This window comes from Oncorhynchus mykiss, chromosome 8 (genome assembly GCF_057628025.1).
Source record: "Oncorhynchus mykiss isolate SJ-2025 chromosome 8, ASM5762802v1, whole genome shotgun sequence".
In the NCBI taxonomy this organism is placed as follows: domain Eukaryota; kingdom Metazoa; phylum Chordata; class Actinopteri; order Salmoniformes; family Salmonidae; genus Oncorhynchus; species Oncorhynchus mykiss.
Genome location: NC_143029.1, coordinates 83,866,182 through 83,872,042, shown reverse-complemented (window position 1 = coordinate 83,872,042; position 5,861 = coordinate 83,866,182). Strand labels below are relative to the sequence as shown.

At 42.8% G+C, this 5,861-nt stretch overlaps 1 non-coding gene across 1 annotated transcript; it reads right to left on the bottom strand.

Moving 5' to 3' along the window:
* Positions 1–2,522: 2,522 nt before the first annotated feature.
* Positions 2,523–2,596, bottom strand: trnar-ucu (transfer RNA arginine (anticodon UCU)). The gene has a single exon. It is a non-coding gene; the product is annotated as a tRNA-Arg (tRNA).
* Positions 2,597–5,861: the final 3,265 nt, after the last annotated feature.

Sequence of the window (5,861 nt, the reverse complement as noted above, 5' to 3'; positions counted from 1 at the left end):
CAACAACAGCTCAGCCGCAAAGTGGTCGGCCACACAAGCTCAGAGAAGGGGACTGCCAATGTTGTGCTTAAAAATCGTCTGTCTTCTGTTGCAATAATCACTACCGAGTTCCAAACTGTTTTCTGGAAGCAACATCAGCACAAAGAACTGTTCATTGGGAGCTTCATGAAATGGGTTTCCATGACCGAGCAGCTGCACACAAGCCTAAGATCACCATGTACGATGCCAAGCATCAGCTGGAGTGTCACCATTGGACCAGTGTAAACGTGTTTTCTGGAGTGATGAATCACACTTCACAATCTGTCAGTCCGACGAACGAATCTGTGTTTGGCGGATGCCAGGAGAACGTTACCTGCCAGAACGCAGAGTGCCAACTATAACGTTTGGTGGAGGAGGAATAATGGCCTGGGCTGTTTTTCATGGTTCGGACTAGGCCTCTTAGTTCCAGTGAAGGGAAATATTAATGCTACAGCATGCAATGACATTCTAAACGATTTTGTGCTTCCAACTTTGTGGCAACAGCTTGGGGAAGCCCCTTTCCTGTTTCAGCATAGCAATGCCCCCGTGCACAAAGTGAGTTCCATACAGAAATGGTTTGTCAAGGTTGGTGTGGAAGACCTTGACTGGCCTGCACAGAGCCCTGACCTCAACCCCATCAAACACCTTTGGGATGAATCGTAAGGCCGACTGCGAGCCAGGTCTAATCGCCCAACATCAGTGCGCAACCTCACTATTGCTCTTGTGGCTGAATGGAAGTAAGTCCCCGCAGCAATGTTCCAACGTCTAGTAGAAAGCCTTCCCAGAAGAGTGGAGGCTGTGATTTTGGAATGAGATTTTAGACAACCAGGTGTCCACATACTTTTGGTCATATAGTGTATATTGGAGAAAGAAAAACTGAGATGTCATATTCATATAGACTGTATCCTATACCCAAATATGTTATTTGTCATATCATCGAAAAATAATAGGCTAATTGTTTTTTCTGAATTGTTCTTATTTTATCTAGTTTCTCTATTATTATAGATGTAATAGCCTAGGTAGTGGTAGTAGGCTAGTCCCCAATGCCCATAGATAAGAGTTAGGTCTAGCTTCATCAGTCATGAATCAATGTTTTTCTCTGCTTTCCGTTAGGGAGTAGCCTTTTTGACTGACAGCGCGAGACGTTGTCTTTCTGAGTGGAGTCACAACGCTCAAGGCCCGACAGACTGTACTGGTTGGTGGGTGTTCAGTGGAGGAGGGTGGGGTGGGGGGCGTTCAACTCGCGAGGGGATTAAGGATTAGTTTTGCATGCGGATTAGTTCGTGTGTAGGGGGAGACATGGGGTTAAAATGGTGGCTGGCGCGGAGGCACGAAAAGCCCTATCACCATAGGCGACAAGCAGAAGGCAGGAAAAAAATCCATCTTAAACTGGGCGGAGATAGGAGAGGGGATCACCAGACAGCTGAAGTAGCAGCAGGAATGTTTTTTGCTAAATGTAATGCCTCTGTTTAAAATTAAATATAGACACAGGCCTTCTTATGCCTACTCATTCCAGCTTTTATACATCCGTTATAATTCAAATGTGGTTGTTGAATTCGCTGTTAGAGAAGACTGAAATTCAAGGCTCTATACAGCAACAACAAAAAGTCACTGACGCGGCATGAGAGTGCAGGACAGCTCCAGGTGCTGAAAACAGAAGCGCACCGCCACGAGTTGTCGTTGCGCGCTCTTTCCTGTATGTATCCTCATCAGCAACATAGTGTCCTATATGTCATTTGGGCTTTTTAGAGATTATGATGACTATTATGATGATGATTTAGACCTAGAATGGTCTACTATTTAATTTGTGCAATTAAAAAACTAAAAAAACATCTGCACACGGGCGCGTGCGTGTTTGTAATGAGTCCCATGTTCAATGTGTGTTTTTGTTAATTGTTTTGTAAAATATAACTTAGACCAAATGTATAATTAAAAGACACTCATTATTGCCTATATTTAAAATTATCATAATTTCTCACATACTGGCAGTCCGAGAGGGTAGGCCTATAGCCTATTATATATTATATTGACTTGTGGATGAATGTGTGAATGAATTCAGATCACATGAAAGAAATGATACGTGGTGGAGGGGAGAGGGGGGTGAATGGAAAGAGATGGGTGTCGGGACTTAACAAAATGTTGAGCTGAAGCTGTAGTCTTCCGAGGTAAAGTGTTTGATGAGGAGAGTCAGCCTACCGAGTACAGCATGCATTGTGCATACGTCACTGATAACGATACCCCGGTGCTGCGATGAGAACTGATTGTAAATGGAATACAATGTGTGGGCGGGAGAAACCCAAAAGCATCTATCTGTTATGGAGATTACATGTTTCATTTTAAATAAAAATGGCATTATCTAGCCGTGTATCCAGCGCCACATTTGGATACTAAGCATACATTCGAATGGACAGAATTGTTTGTATAATGCAATAAAAATTATGCTTCAATTGGCCAATTTAGTAAATTTATTTTTTCTAAAAAGCAGACCAGCTCCTTAGCAAACCCATCTCTGCCGGGACTCGAACCCGGAGCCTCTGGATTAGAAGTCCAGCGCGCTATTCCATTGCGCCACAGAGACTGAGCCTCACCATTGGATGAAAAGCGTGTTTATATTCCGCTTTTATAACGGTATTGACCATCCTCATGACATAACGCAGCATCAGGACCACTTGGCTGCTTTTCCCGGACAGACCGATAGGTGCGCATCACTATTCAGCGCCAAGATGGCGACATATGTCTCTGTTTGTTTCATCTGAGGGATAAACGAACGTCTTTGATGTAATCTATAAATCAAATCGAATTGTATTGGTCACATACACAAAATTAGCAATGTTATTGCAGGTGTAGCGAAATGCTTTAGTTCCTAGCTCCAACAGTGTAGCAGTATCTAACAATTCACAACAATACACACAAATCTAAAAGTAAAATAACGGAATTAAGAAATATATAAATATTAGGATGAGCGTAGTCGGAGCGGGATTGACTACAGTACAGTAGAATATATACATAGGACATGAGTAAAACGGTATGTAAACATTAACGTGACTGCTGTTCCATTATTAAATTGCAGTGATCCCATGTCTATGTACAAAGGGCAGCAGCCTCGACGGTGCAGAGTTGAGTAACCGGGTGGTTGCTGGCTGGTGATGGCTATTTAAGAGTCTGATGGCCTTGAAAATAAGCTGTTTTTCATTCCCTCGGTGCCAGCATTGATGCACCTGTACTGACCTCACCTTCTGGATGATAGCGGGGTGGACAGGCCGTGGCTCGGGTGGTTAATGTCCTTAATGATCTTTTGGCCTTCCTGTGACATTGGGTGCTCTAGGTGTCCTGGAGGGCAGGCAGTCTGCCCCCGGTGATACGTTGGGCAGACCGCACCACCCTCTGGAGAGCCCTGCGGGTGCGGGCGGTGCAGTTGCTGTACCAGCCAGTGATACAGCTCGACAGGATGCTCTCAATTGTGCATCTGTAAAGGTTTGTGAGGGTCTTACGGGCCAAGCCGAATATCTTCAGCCTCAGAGAAAAATGTATGTAATGCAGACCAATATATGTGCTCTATAAACATGGACCTGTGTTTCTGGCCATCATGTCACATGAACTACATTTTAAACTTGATTTTTTTTAATGCCTTTTCCAGAAAAGATAATTACACAAAAAAAATGAAAGATATTGTCTGAGGATGGATCTGACATGAAAAGGGGAGAGTAATGAAAAAGCTTTTTATTTTAAGGTTAAAACCCAGGTCATGTGACATGATCGCCCAACACAGAGGGCTCCATCTGTAAAATATGATTATAAGTGTATTTGTAATAATGTAATAACTTGTAAATATCAGAAAAGCATCCGATAAAATGAGCTCTCACTCCTCTTTCAGCAAACTAAACGGTGTCAGGTAGCCTACTCGGTGCTTCCATTGAGAATGAAGAAACTATACATTTTCACACACAAAAACATGACAATATACAGGATATAAATAGCCTAGGGCTGAGCACTTCAGCTTTTACAGTTGGCCATGTATGATTGGATTACAAAAATGAAGGAATACAAATCAGTGTTCCATCATGCAAATCAGTGTTCCATCATGCAAATCAGTGTTCCATCATGCAAATCAGTGTTCCATCATTTTTTATGATATACTATTGCACCCATTTAGTGTCCTCCCAGGTGGAAATCAGTTCTTGATTACAAAGGAAAAAAGCGAACAGTCTTCAAGTCCAGATCTAAATTTTCCTGCAGTATTAGAAAGGACATTTGCAACAATCATACTAAGCAATCATGTTGGCAATGTGTGTTCTTCTGAAAATGCACAAATGCAAAAGGACAATATAATTAAGTGCACAAAACTGCCCTTTCCATGACGGACTGACCAAATGAACACAGGTGAAAGCTATGATCCCTTATTGATGTCACTTGTTCAATGTGTGTAGATTAAGGGGAGACTGATTAAATTATTTTTAAGCCTCGAGACAATTGAGACATGGATTGTGTATGTGTGCAATCCAAGGTTGAATGGGCAATAAAATATTTAAGTGCCTTTGAACAGGGTATGGTAGTAGGTTCCAGACGCACCGGTTTGTGTCATGAATTGCAACGCTGCTGGGTTGTTCACGCTCAACACTTTCCCCATGTGTATCAAGAATTGTCCACCACCCGAAAGACACTCAGCCAACTTGACACAACTGTGGGGATTGATGCCTTGTAGAGTCCATGTCCCAGCGAATTGAACATGTTCTGAGGGGCAAAAGAGGGGCTGTGCAACTCAATATCAGGAAGGTGTTCTTAATGTTTTGTACACTCAGCGTATAAGTTATCGTGTTGACCATCTCATTGATAATGTATTTACCAAAGCAGGTTCCGCCCCATGGGACAACATTTCACTGTTACGAAATAATATTGGAACAGTAGGTGGGTCTTTCATTGTGTTACATTCGTCATTGACTGTGCACACACAGGCCCCGTATTCCAAATGGCAACCTATTCCCTATGTAGTGCACTACATTTGACCAAAAGGGAATAGGGTATTATTTAAGACACTCGGCGCATGCACACACACACACTAAGGTTGAGGCCCACCATTACGTCACAACATGGTATTCCCTTCAGACTGCAACAAACCAAACATGATTAGGTGCAGAAGGAGCTCCTGTGTGGCTCAGTGGGAGCTGAAGCCTCAGGCAACTTTGTAGCTAGTTCAGAAAACATCAATCGTTTCAAACATAATTGTGCGCACATCCAATAACACGCAGGTGTTAATGACCTCGTGGAGTAAAGACTCATATCCACAGTGGAAAATGCTGCACACAAACTGCGGGGAGAAGTCATCAATATTTCAGAAAAAAACATAACTCAAGTCACAGGCTGCCTTTTTTCTACCCAAAACGCTGTTGGTGGAGAGAAAACAACGTAATGGACTCGGATGGAGACAAAAGTTCTCCCGGAGAGGGCTACTGTAGACAGAAATGACTGGAGCTGACACACAAGAGTAAGATCTGACTGGCAAAGTGGCATTACTGGTGATTTGATGCTCTGGGTGATCTACATGAGGATCTATTGCAGATAAATGACATCACAGGTGACAGATTTAGGACACATGATGAGGTAACTCTTATCCCAAATAGCACCCCCGTTTCCCCACATAGTGCACTACTTTTGAACAGAGCCCAATGGGCATCAAGTCAAAAGTAGTGCACTTCATAGGGAGCCGTTTGTGCTGTTGACATCATTGTTCCTCCCATAATTGGTGATAAAAATGTAATCATATTCAGTTAGATAACAAACCGGGTGATGTTAGGGTCATCTTTCCAATATTTTGGTTTCATTTCTTCCATCACACAACACTGTCA